Consider the following 23,607-nt stretch of genomic DNA (forward strand, 5'->3'; position numbering starts at 1 on the left):
TTAGCCATATTGGATAGTTTGATGTAACCAATTAAATGGCATCCTTTGCCATGCATTTGGCCGATACATACAAAAAAAATTCATGGTCACTTCCCTTTCCAAACCATATCTCTTGAGCAGCCAGTTCCCTGCTGTGAGCCAACGGCTTGGATTCTGCAGACAACACCATTTGTCAAACTTTCCTTTTAACTTCAAAATGATTACTGCTTGCAATTTACATTAGGAGCTGAAGTCTGATTTTTGTTTGAATTAATACTTGGTATACTCACGTAATTCCATAACTCCTGAATCCATAAAACAAAATCTAAAAGTACCAACTGATATGAGACATAGCAAGCATGTTAACACTGAAAAACTACCAGATAAACATATCATTTCAGATCTGAGGGAAACTTTTAACAATTTAAATCATTTCCTATTATCTTGAAAGAATATCGCACATAGCAATTAAACACAATTTATTGAAGTTTTAGACTCAATAGTGTGACAGTAATCCATAGCTTTGTGGTGGTGATGAGAAGTACACCTGCTCCTACTAACATTGCCATAATTCAATTTTAAATGTTTATTAGCTCTTAAACTTCATCAGTAAAATAAATGGCTATAAAGTATGCCATATACTCTCAATATTTTTGTCTAAAATAGCAAACGAGACATCTATGTCTGTTAAAAATTAAAACAACAATAAAAACAATCCAACAGTAGATTCTCAAGATATTGTGGTAGGTTAATCCTTAGGCTTAGTTTACATTTTTAGGGGCTTACTTTCAATGACTGGTGTATTTTCACTCTGAGATCCCTTTGACCTGGAATCACATCTTTCAAGAAATAGGTGACTTTCCTATTCTTGCTGTTTACATTGACTAGTGCACATTAAACTGGGTTGCAAACTTAATCACTCGCTATTCTGCAAGTTTATTAATGCTGTTTTATAATTTGTTTCAGAACTCCTCTGTATTGATTATTCCCCATACAACCCCCCTCCCAGGCAAATTTCCCATCAATTAGAAATTCTAGTGTCTAAACTTTTAATGTAAATTGTGAAGTACAATGATCTCAACATCAATCTTTATGAAAAGAACTTCTTCCATTGTGATTAGTCACTCTACTTCCAATCTGTTTGCCCTCCTAAAACCAGACTACACTTTTTTCAGCTATTTACCCTCTGATCTGCAATCCCTAATCTTATTCATCGGTATGTTTTGGGGAACCTTAGTGAAGGCTTTATGAACATTAAGATGAATTACACTAGAGTATTACTATTGTCTCTGTTATCTTTTCCAAAAAAAACAATATGATTGATCAAATTAGACTTCCCTTTTGAAATCCATGCTGACTATTCATAATTATGCTTTTGTTTCTGGATGTTCTTCCATTCTACCTTTTAAAAGGAGTCCATTATTTTTCCTAATGTTAATGATGAATGAGGTCTAAAATTTTCTGGTCATATTATAGCCCCTATCTTAAATATAAAGGTAATGTATCATCTATTTGCCAGTATAGTAATACATCTGTTGCCTCTTCCTTAAAATATTTTAAAATGCATGGATGCAATTCACCTGCATTGAAAAGGATGGGGGTAGGTGGGTATAGAAGATTACCATCTGAGTTTGATATCTAATGTATCCTTTTCATCTATTTTGAATGTACTTCTTTCATATGCAACTCACCATTCAATAATGTGTCGCTAGTTCTATTTCCCTAACAAGTATTGAAGCAAAGTGGGAATTTAATATTTCTGCTGATCATTATCTGTAATGTTATCCATTAGAGCCCCAATCCCCTCACAACTATTTTTTTACTTACCTCTCTATAAACTATTTTACTGTTTTATGTGCCTTGATAATTTGATATCATAATTCTTCCTTGCTTTCCTAATTGCATTTTTATTGACTTCCCTCCCAATACATTTGCATTCTCGCTTATGGCATCTCCTGATGTCTCGGAACATAATGTATGCCTCTTTCCTTGCTTTGAATTGTTTTGTTATTGCTTTTTTTCATCCATGGAATATCATGAGTATTTTGTTTGATTTTTCCTTTAAGCAGGAAACATATTTTACTGCACTCTGAACACCATTTTAAATATCTCTTATTGTTATTCTATATTGTTATTGGCCAATATTATTGTCCACTTTACCTGAGCACCTCAAAACCAACTTTTCTTTAATGTATAAACAAGCTTTTGTTGTACTTATTGTAATTTTCTATTATCATAAAGTGCACAATTATTACAGTCACCATTGAATAAATATTCCTCTAACTTTTACATCTCTTGTTCACTTCAGTTTATTTCTAATTGTAGATCCAATAATGAATCCTCCACTTTTGGGTACTTATAGATGATTAAGAAGCATTCCTCTATTACACTATATGGCAACTTTATTCCCTTTTCAGTTGTAGGCAACTTTCAATGAATCAAGGTTGTCTGGGATTAACTGTCTTCATCTCATCCATGACAGGGACAGATACTCTTTACTCGTTTGCACTCTTTTGAAAATGTGTCCTTTCTGCTATGTATAATTCTCAGTTCTTATTTATCTTTTTGATTGATCCATTTTTGGTTGTCCCTAAAACAACATTATTTCTTCCTGGCTGTGACTGCATTCAGCTCTGTTTCAATGGACGCATCATGTGCATTGATGTACAGGCAGTTTAACTCTTTTTTTTAAGGCAAGTGATGAGAGGGACTCTCAATCTTCTTAGGAAGTGGAGGCGCTGCTATATCTTCTTGTTCAGGGAGGTGATGCTAAGGGATCAGGTGAGGTCATCTGTGATGTGAACTTCCAGGAATTTAGTGCACTTAGCTCGCTCTAAGGAGGAACCATGTATTAGTAAAGGGAGATGATTCATCTGAACCTTCCTGAAATCCACAATGATTTCCTTGATCTTTTCCATGTTCAGGCTTAGGTTGTTCTTCTCACACCAGTCACTCCCCTTCTTCTCCATACTCCGTCTGCAGGATGTTCTATGCTGATTGCTGCCTGATGGACTTGTGGTCAGAGATGTTTACTTGGAAAATTGGGGATTTCTGGATGGGGAGGCTCGAAGGGCCAGAAGGGACTACTCCACTCTATATATCAATAAATAAATAAATAATGCCACAAAGGATAGGTAATGCAGCAGTGTCCAATTCTGGATGGTTAACAGGGCCAAATCTACCCTCTATAACATGAGGGACAGGTAGAACCTCAGCACATGGTGACTTCTGTGCCCAAATGCTTTGGGTCCACAAATTGATAGAACCACCCACAAAGTTGGTCATCAGGATGAGGGCAACATTAAGTGCATTTTGCCTCCATTCTCCGGGGACTTATGCATTGTGATCCATCAGATTCACTCTATCTGATGCCCAAGTGAGCTGGCCTCTGTTGATTCCAGTCTCCAGGAGCATGAGAGTAGCAGGCTAAATTTTTTCCTTGGCAATAATTGTCGATGAACTCTGCCCCCCTTTGACCTCTCTGTTTTGACACTTTCCTTGCCTGCACCATCAATTTTCTGTATTTCCTTTGTCCTCTGATAAGCAGTGGTTGATGACAAATGGCTGTTGTATTGTCCTTTTTACCCAAGCAATACACACAAAATGCTGGAGTAACTCAACAAGTCATGCTGTGTCTATACAGAGGAATAAATAGTTGATGCCTGGGACCAAGACCCTTCCTGTTCTGCTTATTCTCAGAAACTTGTCTCTTAGGTGGTGTCTCCAGGGATTTCTTCCTTTCCACTACCTTCTTGTCCTTCTACCATCTCCTATTCCATTGTCTGTATCTCCTGCAGTGTTCTTAAATACACTGAAACTCTCATCCTCAAGTTGATTCAAACCTTTTTGTCCTATTTCATTTTGAAACACTTTGTGTCTCCGTCTCTGTCACAGTGGGGGGCGATGGTGACGGACCCAAATGCAAGACACAGACACTGAAGTACTAGGAACAGGACTAGGTAAGTCAAGAAAGCAACAGAAGTGGGGAAGAAAGGACATTGGACATGACAGAGGCCCTGGACGAGACAAGGATACAGGGCCTGGGTTAGGACTTGACTAGGATAACAGACCCAGGACATGGAACTTGGAACTAGAAGCCTGGGCTTGGACTCCGAGCCAGAGACTGGTCAAGGACCCGAAACCTGGGTCTTGACTCGGGCTCGGACCCAGGATCCAGGCGGGGCTTGGGTTCCTCGAGGCAGGGACATGACGGGGCTTGGGTTCCTCAAGGCGGGGACGTGATGGGGCTTGGGTTCCTCGAGGCGGGGACATGACGGGGCTTGGGTTCCTCAAGGCGGGGACGTGATGGGGCTTGGGTTCCTCGAGGCGGAGACGTGACGGGGCTTGGGTTCCTCAAGGCAGGGACGTGACAGGGCTTGGGTTCCTCGAGGCGGGGACGTGACGGGGCTTGGGTTCCTCGAGGCGGGGACGTGACGGGGCTTGGGTTCCTCGAGGCGGAGACGTGACAGGGCTTGGGTTCCTCGAGGCTAGGGTATTTTGAGGCTTGGATATGGACTCTGAGCCAGAGACTGGGCAAGGACCCAGAACATGGGACTTGTCTAGGGCTCGGACTCCAGAACTAAGCGAGGACAAGACGTGGATACAGGATGAGGAGAGGCAACAGGACTGGACACGAGACCCCTGTACAGGACAAGGACACCCCAGCTGGGCAAGGTACTCCTGGGCTGGGCGAGAGAAATGGACAAGACAAGAATACAAAGCCATAGGACAAGATTCTTGGATCGTGGCTAGGACTGGACGAGAGTCAAGGGAGAGGCAGGAATGCAGAGCCATGGTTGAGGGAGAGGCAGGAACATGGAACACAGAGCCAGGACCCCTCCTTGGAAACAGGACGTAGGGCCAGGCCTCATACACAGAACATAGAGCCGGGACCCCTCCTTGGGTACAGGACATAGGGCCGGGACTCATTACACAGAATGCAGAATAGAACGAGACGGTTCTCAACACAAGATAGTGGCAGATGGCCGGACCTACCTAGTGAAGGCATGGACACAGACAGTTCCCAACACTAGGTAGTGGCAAACAGCCGGACCTGCCTAACGAAGGTGAGGACACAAAGATAGATTCCAACACTAGGTGGTAGCAAACATCCGGACCTGCATAGTGAAGGCACGGACACTGAGACAGTTCAAAACAACAATAGGCAATTCCTTATCTTGCTCCAACAATTGAACTTGACAGCAGTGCAGGCGAGGGTTACAGGCAACACAAGGCGAGGCAAGGCTTCAGACAAGGCACAGCGAGGCAAGGCTTCATAGGATATGTGATGAGGCAACAGAAGAAAGGGAAGGGATTCAGACAGGAGGTATGGTCAGGAACAATCCAGCAGCCAGAGGCTTTTTCTTCTTCTTCATCTATTTCCAGCTGTTTAGACACATCTAGGTGTATTACAGCCCTCCGCATGATGTACAATTAATTATAGAACTTCAAAGAACTCAAATTCTCGAATACAAACTAGTCTTACGTATAAACTGAATAATAGACTCTTCAATCAAATGTTGATTCTCTTGATGGCCAAACAAAGATTTAATAGAGAACCAAAATAAATTTAAGCCAGATAGCCTCTTGAACAACAGGCTTCGTTCAATTTTGTATCGATTACAACTCAGCAAAACATGCTGGACTGTCTCTGGACTACCACAGTCACACAATCCAGTAGGATGTTTTCCTATTATCCTTAAATAATAGTTTAACCCACAATGCCCCAACCTAAGTCTTGTAAGTTTCACCATAACTCTACGACTTAAAAGGTAACAGTCTGAGACCTTTTCAACTAGTGGGTGACTAGAAAAATAACGCCTGCCCCTTAGTTCATTTTTTCAATCCTCCTGCCACTTCTTCTCTATACCTTTTTCAATCCTACTTCTCAATTCTGCTCTGCCCAGGGGAACTCTAATTTCTACTTGCCTACTCTGTAAGGAAGACTTTGCAATGCCATCCACAATTTCATTTCCCTCCACCCCAGCATGCCCAGGTATCCATGAAAATCTAACTGCACAACCCATCTTCCTTACTCTAAACAAAACTAAGAATCTCAATAACTATGTCAGGACGAGCTTTTAATTTACTCCCTTTCATAGACTCTAAGGCAGCAGCAGAATCTGAACAGATGATAATCCTATGTGGTCGAGAGTCTTCTATCCACCATAAGGCCCGGAGGATTGCTAATAATTCTGTTGCAAAGACAGAAACACCATCTGAAACCCGGTGACCAAATGTAACTCCAAGTTGAGACACATACATCCCAAATCCTGCCCTACTTCTCTCTGGGTCCACTGAGCCATCAGTGAAAATCTTCAGATAAGATCCCCATTTATTATTTAAATATTCATTTGTGATCAACGCTGATGAAATTTCACTGCTTCCTTTAAGCTGAAAAGGGAGGAATAGGTCTACTTCTGGTTCTGGAAAGAGTCAAAAAGGGACGGGTGGCAAGCAAATGAAGCAAATTTGGTCAACTATGTCTTCCTCAGTCAGTTTCAATTTCACATCCCAGTTATTAACCAAATCTAAAAATGGGTATCTTTTAATTTTACTTTGGCGCTCCGACTTCCCCTGCAAAAGACACTTTGATGGACAGCTGTGATTGAATCCATTTAGTTTTACCCAATACTGCAGGCCCAACTGAATTCGTCTTAAATGCAGAGGCAGTTCTCCCATCTCCACACATAATGCCGGGACTGATGTTGTTCTAAAAGCTCCACAACAGAGTCTAAGTGCTTTGGACTGCACAGTGTCTAGTTTTCCAAGCACTATGGTAGCAGCGAAACCATAAGCAATACAACTATAATCTATAACTGACCTAATCATTGCTAGATATATTAAGTACATAGTTTCCTGCCCTGCTCCTCAGTTGCATCCAGCAATACTTCTCATAACATTTAAAACTTTCTCACACTTTCCAATTGTTTTATCTATATGAACCCTCCAAGTAAGTCTTTCATCAAACCAGACACCTAAAAACTTGAATACCTTGACTCGTTCTAGTGGAGAATCATATAGACACAATTCACAATTAGGAATCTTTCTTCTAAAGCCAAAAATCATGTATTTGGACTTAGAAGCAGAAATCCTAAAACCCCATTTATTAGTCCAGTTTTCCACTGATGTTAAAGCCTTTTGTACCTGCCTTAATATATACTTGATGTTTCTTCCTCTTTTCCAATTGCACCATCATCTGCAAACAATGATTTGCCAAATCTTGTCCCTACCTGATCAAAGATATTATTTATCATGACATTAAAAACTGGACTAATGACACTTCCTTGAGGGGTATCATTACCTATTTTAACTGACTTGGAGCTTGTTCCATCTGTTCTTACTTGAATTTCCCTTTCCTTAAGAAAATCTTTGATCCAGTTAAACATTCTACTTCTAATTCCCACATCATAGAGTTTAATTAATAAACCATCCTTCCATAGTGAGTCGTACACTCTTTCAATATCTAGAAATACACTTCTCTATTTTGAAATGCTTTTTTAATATCATAATCTAAAAGGGCAACAGATACCATTGTTGATCTTCCAGTTCTAAAACCATTTTGATAGGCAGCAAAATGTCCCTCATTTTCCAAAAAATAAACAAGTCTGTTGGTGACCATTCGTTCCATAGTTTTACAAAGCACTGACGTTAAAGCTATAGGCCAATACAAACTAGGACTAGAGGCGTCCTTACCTGGCTTTAAAACTGGAACTACCACCACACACTTCCATTCTACTGGTAATTTTCCTTGTTTCCACACTGAATTAAACAATGCTAGAATTTCTATTAATACAGAGTCATCTAAATGTTTAAGCAATTCATAACACAGTCCATGCCTACCAGGAGAAGTGTTTGAACCTGATTGGACAGCTTCCTGCAATTCCTGAAGGGAGAAAAACAAATTCATGAAACTAATATCATCCAAACTCTTATCCAATTTCCAACTTTTCTTTAACATAATTTCCTTTCTCAAATCACCTAACTCCCCAGAACTGTGTAACACTTGGAACACCTCTACAAACATATTAGTTTTTTCCTTATTGGTTAAAGCTTCAATATCTCCTTCCAGCAAAGGGGGGATAGATGGTTTCCTATATCTCCCTGACCTGCTGTGAATGATCGTCCATAGCTGCTTTACAGGTGTCTCAGGGCCCAGGGTTCTGCAAAATCTTCTCCAACTATCCTTCTTTGTATTTTTAATTACTCTCCTTGCTACTGCTTTTTCCTTTTTATACTCCATAACATTATCTGACACCGGGCACTTTCTTAATTTCCTGTAAGCTCTATTTCTGTTTCTTACTGCTATATCACAATTTTTATTCCACCACAGGCAGAGGATGAATCCTGACGCTATTTATGAAGCCAGCACAAATGGGAATCAGCTGCCTCAACAGAAATTGGGGAAAACTGGAAAACCTGGAATAAGGAGCATGGACCGGACCGTGAACTGGAATGTGGGTTTCATGGGCTGGACCATGACAGTTATCATTTATCTGGCCTCATTTTCTAGCGGTCCTATATCCACTCTCACCTCTCTGTTATTTTTTACATACTGAAAAATGATTTTGCTGTCCACTTTGGTATTGCTGCTAGCTTGCTTTCATACTTCATCTTTATCTTTTCCCTCCTAATAATTCTTTTAGTTGCTTTCTGTAGGGTTTTAAAAAGTTCTGAATCCTTTGTCTTCCCACAATTTTTTGTTTCTTTTGCTTTTACATTAGTTTCAACTTCCCTTGTCAGCCGTGGTTGTACTATTTTGCCATTTGAGTATTTCTTTGTTTTTGGAATACATCTATTCTGTACCTTCCTCATTTTTCCTAGAAACTCATCCCATTGTTGCTCTGCTGTCATCCCTGCCAATATCTCCTTCCAATTTACTTTAGCCAAATCCTCTCTCATACCACTATAACTTCCTTTTCTCCACTGAAATACTGCTGTCAGACTCTACTTTCTCCCTATCAAATTTCAAGTTGAACTCAATCACATTGTGATCACTGCCTCCAAAGGGTTCTTTTACTTTCAGCTCCCTAATCACCTCCAGTTCATTACATAACAATAGCAGGCCATGACAAAAACCTCTAAAAACCATAAGACCATAAGGCATAGGAGCAGAATAAGTTAATTCAGCCAATAGAGCCTGCTCTGCCATTCCATCATGGCCATACACCTGCCTTCTCACCATATCCGTTGATGCTCTGACCAATCAGGAAACAATCAACTTCCGCCTTAAATATACCCACGGACCTGGCCTCCATCGCAGCCTGTGGCAGAGCATTCCACAGATTCATTATACTCTGGCTAAAAAAATTCTACCTTACCTTTGTTGTAAACAGTCATCCCTCAATTTTGAGGCTGTGCCCTCTATTTATGGATACCCCCACCATAGAAAACATCCTCTCCACATCCACCCTATGTAGTCCTTTCAACATTCAGTTGGTTTCCTTGAGATCCCCATGCATTCATCTAAACTCCAGTGAGTACAGGCCCAAAACTGCCAAACGCTCTTCATTTGTTAATTCTTCATTCAAGGAATCATCCTCATGAGCCTCCACTGGACTCTCTCCAATGACACCACATCCTTTCTGAGATATGGGGCCCAAAACTGTTGACAATACTCCAAGTGCAGCCTGGCTAGTGTCTTATAAGCCTTAGCATTACCTCCATGCTTTCGTATTCTATTCCCCTGAAATAAATACGAACGTTGCATTGACCTTCTTTACCACAGACTCAATCTAAAATTAACCTTCTGGGAGCCTTGCACAAGGACTCCAACGTTTCTCTGGGCCTCTGATGATTGAACCTTCTCCCCATTTAAAATTTAGTCCTTTTACCAATATGTATTATCATACACTTCTCAACACAGTGTTCCATCTTCTACTTTTTTGCCCGTTCTTCAAATTTGTCCAAGCCCTGAGGCAATCGCATTGCTTCCTGAGCATTACCTACCTATCCACCTATCTTTGTATCATCCACAAACTTTGCCCAATGTCATCATTTCCATTACCTAAATCATTGACAAAGTAAAAAGCAACAGTCCCAATACTGACACCTGAGGAACACCATTGGTCACTGGCAGCCGACCAGAAAAGGCCCCTTTACTCCCACTCACTACCACCTGCCTGTCAGCCATTCCTCTATCCACGCCAGTATCCTTCCTGTAACGCCATAGGACTTTACCTTGTTAAGCAGCCTCAAGTGTGGCACCTTATCAAACACCTTCTGAAAATTCAAGTAAATGACATCCTTTGTCCACTCTGCTTATTACTTGCTCGAAGAACTCTAACAGATTTGTCAGGCAACATCTCCCTTTACAGAAATCGTGTTGACTTTGACTTATTTTATCATTAGTCTCCAAGTACCCCCACACCTCATGCTTTTCCAACCACTAAGGTTAGGCTAACTGGCCTATAATTTCATTTCATTTGCCTTCTTCCCTTCTTATTGAGTAGAGTGACATTTGCAATCTCCCAGTCCTCCAAGACATGCCAGAATTGAGTGATTCTTGAAAACCGTGATAAATGCATCAATTATCTCTTCAGCAACCTTTCTCAGGACTCTGGTATGTAGTTCATCTGGTCCAGGTGTCTTATCCACCTTAAGACCTTTCAGTTTGCCTGGCACTCTTTCCTTTGTAATCGCAATCTTATGGAAACATATATAATTATGAAAGGGTTAGATAAGATAGAGGCAGGAAAGCTGTTTCCAATGATAGGTGAGACTAGAACTAGGAGACATAGCCTCAAGAATTGGGGAGTAGATTTAGTACGGAGGTGAGGAGGAACTGCCTATCCCAGAGGGTGGCGAATCTGGAATTCTCTGCCCAATGAAGCAGTGGAGGCTACCTCAGTAAATATATCTAAGACAAGGTTGGATAAATTGTTGCATAGTAGGGGAATTAAAGGTTATGAGGAAAAGGCAGGTATGTGGAGATGAGTCCATGGCCGGATCAGCCATGATCTTATTGGATGGTAGAGCAGGCTCTACAGGCCAGATGGTCTACTCCTGCTCCTATTTCTTAGGTTCTTATGTTCTAATTGGCATTCACTCCTGCTCCCTGACACTCACGGACCTCTGCCACACATTAGTGTCTTCAACAGTGAAGACCAATGCAAAGTATTCACTAAGTTCATCTGCCATCTCTTTGTCCCCCAATACTACATCACCAGCATCATTTTCCAATGGTCTAATATCAACTCTCACCTCCCTTTTAATCTCATAGGCATTCAACAAACTCACCTTGTTGAGATTCATTTCCAACCTAATTTTCCCAATTGACCTGCATGTTGAAATCTCCCATGACTCTCATATGTGTGGCATGCCATTTCTAATTTCTGTTATAATCTGTGGTCTACATATGACTGTAATCAGGTTCCTTTTACCCTTGCAGTTTCTTAACTCAATAGGTACATTTAATGACAGAGAAATGTATACAATATACATCTGAAATTCTTTTTCTTCGCAAACATCTACGAAAACAGAGGAATGCCACAAGGAATGAATGACAGTTAAATGTTAGAACCCTAAAGACCCCCCAGCTCCCCCTCCCATGCACAAGCAGCAGCAAGGTAAAGAACCCCCCACCCCCAGCAGCAAAAAGTATCAGTGCTCTGCACTGAGCACTCAAGTGCGCAGCAAAGCGTCAATATAGACATAGACTTGCAGTACCCCAAAAACTACTTGTTCACCTGGGAAGCACAGCACAGGCGCTCTCTCTCCCTACTAAGGGAAAAAGAGATGTCCCCATTTCACAGTGAGAGGAGAGACATAACAAACAACTCACTGAATTGTCACAAGTCTGTTGCATCACTTATTCCGAGCTCTGCGCTCAGAAAGTCGGCAGCAAAAAGGCTCAGATCTCTGAACACACAACCACCAGCAACTGACCCGCTGATCTCAATGTTTCATATTCTTCCACAAGACACTGTCCTCATATTCATCAAGATCCCTCTTACTGGTGAATACTGAAGCAAAGTGTTCATTAAGGACATCCCCTACCTCTTTGACTCCAGGCACGTTTAATCTATAATCCCTGATTGGTTTTACCCTAACTTTAGTTATCTTCCTGTTTTTCACATATGCCCTGGGGACCTTAACCCTACTCGCTTCATGGTGTACAAAGGATGTAGAAAATCTAGCTAAGAAGAAAAGAAAACCTTACAAAAAGTTCAAGAAACTAGGTACTGTTAGAGCTCTAGAAAATTACAAGGTTGCTAGGAAGGAGCTTAAGAATGGAATTAGGAGAGCCAGAAGGGTCCATGAGAAGGTGTTGGTGAGCAGGATTAAAGATAACTCCAAGACATTCTACAAGGATGTGAAGAACAAGCGGATGAGTCGTGTGAGAATAGGATCGTTCAGGTGCAATAGTGGAAATGTGTACATGGAGTTGCAGGAGGTTGCAGAGGCTTAATGAATACTTTGCTTCAGTATTCACCAGGGAAAATGACCTTGGCAATTGTGGGGATGACTTACAGTGGACTGAATTGCTTGAGCATGTAGAAAAAGGATGTGCTGGAGCTTATGAAAAGCATTAAGTTAGATACGTCATTGGGCTGACTGAGATATATCCCAGGCTATTGTGGGAAGTGAGGGAGGAGACTGCTGAGCCTCTTGTGATGATCTTTGCATCATCAATAGGGACAGGAGAAGTGCCAGTGGATTGGAGGGTTGCAAATATTGTTCCAGTGTTCAAGAAAGACAGTAGAGATAACCCAGGAAATTATAGACCAGTGAGTCTGACTTCAGTGGTGGGCAAGATGTTGGAGAAGATCCTGAGAGATAGGATTTATGAGCATTTGGAGAGACATAATCTGATTAGGAATAGTCAGCATGGTTTTGTCAAGGGCAGGTCATGCCTTATGAGCCTGATTGAATTCTTTGAGGAAGTAACAAAACACATTGATGAAGGTAGAGCAGTGGGTGTCGTGTATATGGATTTCAGTAAGGTATTCGATAAGGTTCTCCATGCTAGGCTCCTTCAGAAAGTAAGGAGCCTTGGAGCCTTACTTTCTGAAGGAGCCTTGTATGGAGAACCTTGCTTTGTGGATCCAGAATTGACTTGCCCACACAAGGCAAAGGGTGGTTGCAGATGGTTCGTAGTCTGCATGGAGGATGGTAACCAGTAGTGTTCCGCAGGGATCTGTTCTGGAACTCTGTGATATTTAAATTGACATGGATGAAGAAGTAGAAGGGTGGGTTAGTAAGTTTGCTGATGACAAATGTTGGGGGTATTGTGGATAGTCTGATGGTTTATCAAAGGTTACAGTGGAGTATTGTGGGGAAGGCTGATGAGCTGAGGGAGTGGATTGACACATGAAATTATGACATTATAGCCATTAGTGAAACTTTAGTGAAACTTGGCTGCAGGAGGGGCAGGACTGGCAACTTAATGTTCTAGGGTTCCGATGTTTCAGATGTGATAGAGGCAGAGGAATGAAGGTTGGGGTCTGGCATTGCTAGTCAGGGAAAATGTTACAGCAGTGCTCAGGCAGGACAGATGAGAGGGCTTGTCTACCAAGGCCATATGGGTGGAGCTGAGAAACAGGAAAGGTATGACCACATTAATGGGGTTGTATTATAGGCCACCCAATAGTCAGCGAGAATTGGAGGAGCAATTGTAGAGAGATAACAGACAACTGCAGGAAACATAAAGTTGTGATAGTAGGGGATTTTAATTTTCCACATATTGATTGGGATTCCCATACTGCTAAAGGTCTAGACGGGTTAGAGTTTGTAAAATGTGTTCAGGAAAGTTTTCTAAATCAATATATAGAGGTACCTACTAGAGAGGATGCAATATTAGATCTCCTATTAGGAAACGAGTTAGGACAGGTGACGGAAGTGTGTGTAGGGGAACACTTTGGTTCCAGTAATCATAACACCAATAGTTTCAACTTGATCATGGATAAAGATTGATCTGGTCCTCGGGTTGAGGTTCTAAACTGGAAAAAGACCAAATTTGAAGAAATGAGAAAGGATCTAAAAAACGTGAATTGGGACAGGTTGTTCTCTGGCAAGGATGTGATTGGTAAGTGGGAGGCCTTCAAAGGAGAAATTTTGAGAGTGCAGAATTTGTATGTTCCTGTCAGGATTAAAGGCAAAGTGAATAAGAATAAGGAACCTTGGTTCTCAAGGGATGTTGGAACTCTGATAAAGAAGAAGAGAGAGATGTATGACATGTATAGGAAACAGGGAGCAAATAAGGTGCTTGAGGAGTATAAAAAGTCCAAAAATATATATTTAAGAAAGAAATCAGGAGGATTAAAGGAAGACATGAGGTTGCTTTGGCAGTCAAGGTAAAGGATAATCCAAAGAGCTTCTACAGGTATATTAAGAGCAAAAGGATAATAAGGGATAAAATTGGTCTTCTTGAAGATCAGAGTGGTCAGCTATGTATGGAACCAAAAGAAATGGGGGAGATCTTAAATGGTTTTTTTGTGTCTGTATTTACTAAGGAAACTGGCATGGAGTCAATGGAAATAAGGCAAACAAGTAGTGAGGTCATGGAACCTATACAGATTGAGGAGGAGGAGGTGCTTGCTACCTTGAGGCAAATCAGAGTAGATGAGTCCCCAGGACCTGACAGGGTATTCCCTCGGACCCTGAAGGAGACTAGTGTTGAAATTGTAGGGGCCCTGGCAGATATACATAAAATGTCGGTATCTACGGGTGAGGTGCCGGAGGATCAGAGGATAGCTCATGTTGTTCCGTTATTTTAAAAAGGCTCTAAGAGTAATCCAGGAAATTATAGGCCGGTAAATTTGACATCGGTAGTAGGTAAATTATTGGCAGGAGTACTGAGAGATAGGATCTATAAGTATTTGGATAGACAGGGACAGGGACTTATTAGGGACTTAATATGGCTTTGTGTGTGGTAGGTCATGTTTAACCAATCTATTAGAGTTTTTCGAGGAGGTTACCAGGAAAGTGGATGAAAGGAAGGAAGGCAGTAGATGTTGTCTACATGGACTTCAGTAAGGCCTTTGACAAGGTCCCACATGGGAGGATAGTTAAGAATATTCAGTTGCTAGATATACATGGAGAGGTGGTAAATTGGATTAGACATTAGTTCAATGGAAGAAGCCAGAGAGTGGTAGTGGAGGATTGCTTCTCTGAGTGGAGGCCTGTGACTAGCGGTGTGCCACAGGGATCAGTGCTGGGTCCATTGTTACTTGTCATCTTTATCAATGAACTGGATGATAATGTGGTAAATTGGATCAGCAAATTTGCTGATGATACTAAGATTGGAGGTATGGTGGACAGTGAGGAAGGTTTTCAAAGCTTGCAGAGGGATTTGGACCAGCTGGAAAAATAGGCTGAAAAATGGCAGATGGAGTTTAATACAAACAAGTGTGAGGTATTGCACTTTGGAAGGACAAACCAAGGTAGAACATACAAGATAAATGGTACGGCATTGAGGAGTGCAGTAGAACAGAGGGATCTGGGAATATAGATACAAAATTCCCTAAAAGTGGCGTCACAGGTCGATAGGATCGTAAAGAGAGCTTTTGGTACATTGGCCTTTATAAATCAAAGTATTGAGTGTTAGCAGTGAGGAGGATGCTAAGAGGATGCAGGGTGACTTGGATAGGTTGGGTGAGTGGGCAAACTCATGGCAGATGCAATTTAATGTGGATAAATGTGAAGTTATCCACTTTGGTGGCAAAAATAGGAAAACAGATTATTATCTGAATGGTGGCTGATTAGGAAAAGGGGAGGTGCAACGAGACCTGGGTGTCATTATACACCAGTCATTGAAAGTGGGCATGCAGGTACAGCAGGCGGTGAAAAAGGCGAACGGTATGCTGGCATTTATAGCGAGAGGATTCGAGTACAGGAGCAGGGAGGTACTACTGCAGTTGTACAAGGCCTTGGTGAGACCACACCTGGAGTATTGTGTGCAGTTTTGGTCCCCTAATCTGAGGAAAGACATCTTTGCCATAGAGGGAGTACAAAGAAGGTTCACCAGATTGATTCCTGGGATGGCAGGTCTTTCATATGAAGAAAGACTGGATGAACTGGGCTTGTACTCGTTGGAATTTAGAAGATTGAGGGGGGATCTGATTGAAACATATAAGATCCTAAAGGGATTGGACAGGCTAGATGCGGGAAGATTGTTCCCGATGTTGGGGAGGTCCAGAACGAGGGGTCACAGTTTGAGGATAGAGGGGAAGCCTTTTAGGACCGAGATTAGGAAAAACTTCTTCACACAGAGAGTGGTGAATCTGTGGAATTCTCTGCCACAGCAAACTGTTGAGGCCAGTTCATTAGCTATGTTTAAAAGGAAGTTAGATATGGCCCTTGTGGCTACAGGGGTCAGGCGGTATGGAGGGAAGGCTGGGTTCTGAGTTGGATGATCAGCCATGATCATAATAAATGGCGGTGCAGGCTCGAAGGGCCGAATGGCCTACTCCTGCACCTATTTTCTATGTTTCTATGTTTCTATAAGAGTTGAAATGTTATGATGAGGTTGTATAAGGCATTGGTGAGGCCGAATCTGGAGTATTGTGGTCAGTTTTGGTCACCAAACTACAGGAAGGATATTAATGAGGTTGGAAGAGTGCAGAGAAGGTTTACAAGAATGTTGTCAGGACTTGAGAAACTGAGTTACAAAGGAAGGTTGAATAGGTTAGGACTTTATTCCCTGGAGTGTAGAAGAATGAGGGGAGATTTGATAGAGGTATATAAAATTATGATGGGTATAGATAGAGTGAATGCAAGCAGACGTTTTCCACTGAGGCTCGGGGAGAAAAAAAACAAAGGACATGGGTTAAAGGTGAAGGCGTAAAAGTTTAAAGGGAACATTAGTGGGGGCTTCTTCACACAGAGAGTGGTGGGAGTGTGGAATGAGCTGCCAGATGAAGTGGTAAATGCAGGCTCACTTTTAACGTTTAAGAAAAACTTGGACAGGTACATGGATGGGAGGTGTATGGAGGAATATGGTCCAGGTGCAGGTCAGTGGAACTAGGCAGAAAAATGGTTCGGCACAGCCAAGAAGGGCCAAAAGGCCTGAGTCTGTGCTGTAATGTTCTATGGTTCTATGGTTCTATGGGTCATCGATAGGATGCAGAACTAGGCTGAGATGTGGCAGATGGACCTCAACCCAGATAAGTGTGAAGTGGTTCATTTTGGTAGGTCAAATTTGAAGGCAGAATATGATATTAACAGTAAGACTCTTGGCAGTGTGGAGGATCAGCGATATCTTGGGGTCCATGTTCATAAGACACTCAAGCTGCTGTGCAAGTTGACAGTGTTGTTAAGAAGGCACATTGTGTGTTAGTATTCATCAACCATGGGATTGAGTTCAAGAGCCGTGAGGTGATGTTACAGCTATATAAGACCTTGGTCAGACTCTACTTGGAGTACTGTGTTCAGTTCTGGTCACCACACTACAAGAAGGATGTGGATACTATAGAGAGAGTGCAGAGGAGATTTACAAGGATGTTGTCTGGCTTGGAGGACATACCTTGATGAGAACAGGTTCAGTGAACTTGGCCTTTTCTCCTTGGAGCGACGGAGGATGAAAGGTGACCTGATAGAGGTGTATAAGATGATGAGGGGCTTTGATCATACGAATAGCCAGAAGCTTCTTCCCACAGCTGAAATGACCAACACGAGGGGACATAGTTTTAAGGTGCTTAGAAGTAGGTACCGAGACTATGTTAGGGGTAAGTTTTTCACACAGAAAGTGGTGAGTACGCAGAGTGCACTGCAGGGAGCGGTGGTGGAACAGATACAATAAGGTCTTTTAAGATCTTCTTAGATAGGTACATGGAGATTAGAAACATAGAGGGTATTGCACTAGGGAAATTCTAGGCAGTTCCTAGAGTAGGTTACATAGTCAGCACAATATTGTGGGCTGAAGGGCCTGTAATGTGCTGTAGATTTCTATGTTCTGTATTTCCTCTTTTATTCCTGATCTGTCCTACCCTCATTCTAGTAATCTACCTGTTCTTCACGTATATGTAGAACATCTTTTGGGTTTTTCTTAATCCTGTTCATCAAAGCTTTCTCATGTCCTCTTCTAGCTCTAAGTCCATTCTTAAGTACCTTCCTGGCTACCTTGTAACTCTCTAGAACCCTGTCTGATATTTGCTTATTAAAGTATAAATATACTTCTTTCTTCCTCTTAACTAATTGCTCCACATATCTAGTCAACTACGGCTCTTCACCCTACCATACTTTTCCTGCTCTGCCACAGACAGCGGTGATGGCCAAGACCGTGGGAATATATTAAGCAAAAATTGATAACTTTTCTGATTGGTCAGGGCATCAAAAGTTATGGCAAGAAGGCAGGTGTGTGGGGTTGAGTGGGATCAGGGATCAGCTATGATGCAATAGTGGAGAAGACTCGATGGGCTGAATGGCCTAATTCTGCTTCTATGTCTTATGTCTTATGGTCTCAATGGGACAAAAATCTATCCAAAATCCCATGCAAGTGTTCCCTAAACAGCGTCCATATTTCTGTTGTGTATTTCTCTGAGTACATCTGTTCCTAATTTACGTTCCCAAGATCTCACTAAACAGCATTGTAATTTTCCCTCATCATCAAGGACCTCCACCACACAGGCCATGTTCTCTTCTTGCTGCTGCTATCAGGAAGGAGGTACAGGATCCTTAAGTCCTACACTATCAGGCTCCTGAACCAGATTGGATAACTTCCCTCACTCCAACGTTGAGCTAATTCCACAATCTATGGACTCATATTCAAGGATTCTATATCACATGTTCTCAAAATTCATTAGTTAGTTATTTAGTGTTATTATTTTGTTTTTTTTATTTTCTTTTCTATTTGCACAGTTTGTTGTCGTTTGCACTTTAGTTGTTTGTCAAACTTCTTGTGCAGTTTTTCATTAATTCCGTGGTATTTCTTTGTATTTCCTGTGAATACCCACAAGGAAATGAATCTTTGGGTGATATATACAGTATGTACTCTGATAAGAAATTTACTTTGAACTTTCCCCTAATTAAATACTTCCTGCAGAGCAAACTGAAAGATCACATTGAGTTTAATATTCGAAGGTGGACAATCCACATCAGGGGTGTGTGAAAGAGCTACTTTTTAATCATGGCAGTGATCAAAATTTTGAAGGCAGAGTTTTGCAGCTGTTTTTTCTAATTTGAGGAGCAACCAATCAGCAAGTGGCAGTGCATAAACAGAGCTACCTTTCCCTCAGGTCCACATTCAAGAATTATAAAGCAGAGCTTCGAGCCAGTTTTCTCAGAGTTGGACAATCCACACTAGGAGGGTGCACAAAAAGAGCTACATTTTAATGAGGACATCAATCAAGATTTTTAAGGCAGAGTTTAGTGGCTCTTTTTCTCAGACGAGGAGTGGCCAATCAGCAATATATATTCATCAGAAAGGGCCAAAAAGGATAACTTATGTGGAAGCAGAGTGGCCATTCTTGTGGAGAATGCCAATTTTTAGAGTGGCTTGGCTCATCAGGCTTAGGCGAGATCAGGCATGGGTGAGATATGAGTTTTGCATGCTACTTCTCTCTGTCCTAATTTGTTCATTCCTCATCTGTTACGGCCTAGTATAGTGAAGTTAGCTCCAGGTGTAGTATCCTGAAATGTGTGTGGGATTTGAGAAGTCTGGGAGAAGTCCAGTCTCCCAGATAAACACAGCTGCACCAGGTACACTGAGCTGCAACTCCAAAGAAACATATTAAGGAACTAGAGCTGCAACTTGATGACCTTTGACTCATACAGGAGAATGAGTCAAAGGTCATTTCCTTGTCCCAAAGCAACAAACTGAGTAAGTATTTTGCATCAGTCCTCGCTGTGTAAGACACTAGCACTTTGGTGGAAGTTCCAGATGTCAGGGGCCATGAAGTATGTTAAGTTACCATAACTAGACAAAAACCTCTTGGGAAACTGAAAGGTCTAAAAGTAGGTAAGTCACTTCCTTCAGATGGTGTACACCCCAGAGTTTGAAAATGGTGGATGAAGTGATCGTTGAAGCATTAGTAATAATCTTTCAAGAATCACTAGATTCTGGAATGGTTCCGAAAGACTGGAAAATTACAAATGTCACTCCACTCTTCAAGGGAAAGAGGCAGAAGAAAGGAAATTATAGACAATTAGTCTGACCCCAGTGATTATGAAGCTTTTGGAGTTGATTATGAAGAATGAGGCTCAGGGTACTTGAAGGCACATGATGAAATAGGCCATTGCTGGGTTAATTTGCAGGTTGAGTCTGTGGTGAAGAAGGCAAATGCAATGTTAGCATGCATTTCAAGACTACTAAAATATAAAAACAAGTGTGTAATGTTGAGACTTTATAAAACACTGGTGAAGCCTCACTTGGCGTATATGAGCAGGTTTGGGCCCCTTATCTTTCAAAGAATCTGGTGACTCCTAGCAAGAAGAGGCTCATGATAGGGCAAAATTGCAGTAAACAGGATGAGTTGCAACATGAAAGGTGGACAAATTCTAAAAAGGTGAATACAGGACTCAAGGTGTTATATTTGAATGTGTGCTGGATATGGAATAAAGGTGATGAACTTGTAGCACTGTTACAAATTGGCAAATATGATTTTGTAGGCATCACTCAATAATGGCTGAGAAAAGATTACAACTGGGAGCTTAATGTCCAACGATACACATTGTATTGAAAGACAGGCAGGAAGGCAGAGTGCATGGCGTGGTTATGTTAGTAAAAAATTAAATTAAATCATTAGAAAGAGATGATATATGGTCTGAGGCCATTGAATCGTTGTGGATAGAGCTAAGAATATGCAAGGTTAAAAACACCCTGATGGGAGTCATATACAGACCCCAAAACTGTAGTAAGAATGTGGTCTACAAGTTACAACAGGAGATAGAAAATGCATGACAAAAAGACAATATTACAATAGTCACGGGGATTTCAATGTGCAGGTTGATTGGGGAAAATCAGGTCGGTTTAGGATTCTAAGAGGGGGAGTTTCTAGAATGCCTATGTGATGATTTTTTAGTGCAGTTCATGGTTGAGGCAATGACAGGATCAGCTTTTATGGACTGGGTGTTGGGAAACAAACCAGAATTGATCAGAGCTGTTATGGATTAAAAAAAAACCCTTAGAGGTAAGCGATCACAATATGATCAAATTCATCTTGAAATTTGAAAACAGGTTAAGGTCAGGTGTGTCAGTATTACAGTGGAGTAAAGAAAACTACAGAGGCATGAAAGAGGAGTTCACCAGAATTGATTGGAAAAGAACACTGGCAGGGATGATGGCAGAGCAGCAATGGCTGGAATTTCTGGGAGAAATTCAGAAGGCACAGAATATATACATCCCAAAGAGCAAGAGGTATTCCAAACACAACCATGACTAACAAGGGAAGTCAAAGCTAATAGAAAAACCAAAGAGAGGGCATATAATAGAGCAAAAATTAGTGGGAGGTTAGGGGATTAGGAAGCTTTTTTTAAAAAATCAGCAGAAGGCATTTAAAAAACTCATTAAGTAGGTAAAGATGAAATACAAAAATAAGCTAACCAGTAATATAAAAGAGGTTACCAAATGTTTCTGCAGATATGTAAAATGCAAAACAGAGGTGAGAGTGGATTTTGGACAGTTGGAAAATTATGCTGGAGAGTAGTAATGGGGGGCAAGGAAATTATGGATTAAATGAATAAGTATATTGCATTAGTCTTCATTATGAAAAACCCCAGCAGTGTGGTGGAAGTTCCAAGTATCAGGGGTCATGATGTGGGTGAAGTTACTATTACTACAGAGAAGATTCTTGGGAAACTAAAAGGTCTGAAGGTGGATAAGTCACCTGCAACAGATTGTGTACACCCCAGGGTTCTGAAAGAGGTAGTTGAAGTGATTGTGGAGGCATTAGTAATGATCTTTGAAGAATCACTAGATCTGGAATAGTTCCAGAAGACTGGAAAATTGCAATTGTTGCTCCACTCTTCAAGAAGGGAGGGGGCAGAAGAAAGGACACTACAGGCCAGTTAGTCTGACCTCAGTGATTGGGAAGATGTTGGAGTCACTTATTAAGAATGTGGTTTGGGGGTCATTGGAGGTACATGATGAAAAAGGCTGTAGACAGTATGGTTTCATCAAGGGAATATCTTGCCTGACAAATTTGTTGGAACTCTGAGGAAATAACAAGCAGGATAGACATGGAAGAGTCTGTTGATGTTGTGTACTTGGATTTTCAGAAGGCCTTTGACAACGTAGCACACATGAGGCTGTCAAACAAGCCCATAGTATTACAGGAAAGATTCTAGACAGTAGTGGTTAATTGCCAGAAGACAAAGAGTGGAAATAAACAGAGCCCTTTCTGGTTGGCTGCCAGTAACTAGTGGTGTTCCACAGGAGTCTGTGTTGGAACCGATTCTTTTTACATTACATGTCAATGACTTGAATGATGTAATTGATGGCTTTGCTGCAAAGTTTGCAGATGATACAAAGACAGGTGGGGAGGCAGGTAGTTTTGAGGAAATAGGGAGGGTATTCGGGGACTGATTAAGAAATGGTAGGTGGAATATAGTGTCAGGAAGTGTATGGTCATGTAATTTGGTAGAAGAAATGAAAGGGTTAACTATTTTTAATGCAGAGAAAATACTAAAATGTGAGGTGCACAGGAATCTGAGAGTCCTTGTTCAAGATTCCCTAAAGGTTAATTTGTAGGTTGAGTCTGTGGTGAGAAAGGCAAATGCAGGGTTAGCATTCATTTCGAGACGACTAGAATGTAAAAGCAAGGATGCAATACTGAGGCCTTATAAAGCACCGGTGAGGCCTCACTTGGAGTATTGGGTGCAGTATAAGCCCCTTATCTTAGAAATGATGTGCTGAAACTGGAGAGGGTTCATAGGGGATTCAGGAAACTGATTCCAGCATTAAACAGCTTGTCATGTGAGGAGTGTTTTATGGCTCTGGGCCTGTATTCACAGGAATTTAGAAGAATGAGGGGTGCCCACATTGAAACCTATCGAATAGTGAAATGCCTGGATAGAGTGAATATGGAAAGAATGTTTTCTATGGTTTCCTAAGACCAGAGGTTACAGCCTCAAAATTGAGGGGCGTCCTTTTAAAATGGAGTTGAGGAGGAACATCTTTAGCTAGGGAATAGTGAATCTGTGGTACTCATTGCCGCAGGCAGCTGTGGAGGCCACATCTTTCTGTACAGTATATTTAAGGCAGTGGTTGATAGATTCTTGATTAGTCAGGGCATGAAGGAATACGGGAAAAGCAGGAGATTGGGGCTGAGAAGAAATTTGGATCAGCCATGATGAAATGGTGGAGCAGAGTGATGGCCAAATGACCCAGTTCTGCTCCTGTACCTTATGGAAATAAGATACTTATTTTAAAAACTGGTACGCACCAGCAGACCAGCCAAAGCTAATCTATCTGAGCATGAACTTGGTATAACCTTTACATTCTCAGTAAAACTAAAACCTGATAGAAGTATAATAGCTTCTAGAAGACTTAATTAAGAAACAGACTAGGTCCTGATTACGGAATAAAATGATTATCCACATTTCTAGCAATAAATTTAAGTTTCTATTTCAAAATTGGTGCACACATTAATATAATTAGTGAAGTTCCTGAATATTAGGTATTGTTGCTGTTTTATTCCATGTCTCTACTTTTGTCTGTGGTTCTGTTACCACACTAGAATAATTCACATC

General features: G+C 41.3%; 1 long non-coding RNA gene across 3 annotated transcripts in view; it reads right to left on the bottom strand.

Annotated features, from left to right (window-relative positions):
* The window catches only part of LOC134353680 (uncharacterized), a 205,912-nt gene that overhangs the window by 115,127 nt on the left and 67,178 nt on the right, over positions 1 to 23,607 (bottom strand). The window contains exon 4 of one of the 3 annotated variants that reach the window (XR_010019655.1): positions 7,822 to 7,864. The exons of the other annotated variants lie outside the window; for them this stretch is intronic. This is a non-coding gene — a long non-coding RNA (uncharacterized LOC134353680). The remainder of the gene's footprint in view (positions 1 to 7,821; positions 7,865 to 23,607) is intronic. 3 annotated transcript variants of the gene reach the window in all.

This window comes from Mobula hypostoma, chromosome 1 (genome assembly GCF_963921235.1).
Source record: "Mobula hypostoma chromosome 1, sMobHyp1.1, whole genome shotgun sequence".
NCBI classification, from domain to species: Eukaryota; Metazoa; Chordata; class Chondrichthyes; order Myliobatiformes; family Myliobatidae; genus Mobula; species Mobula hypostoma.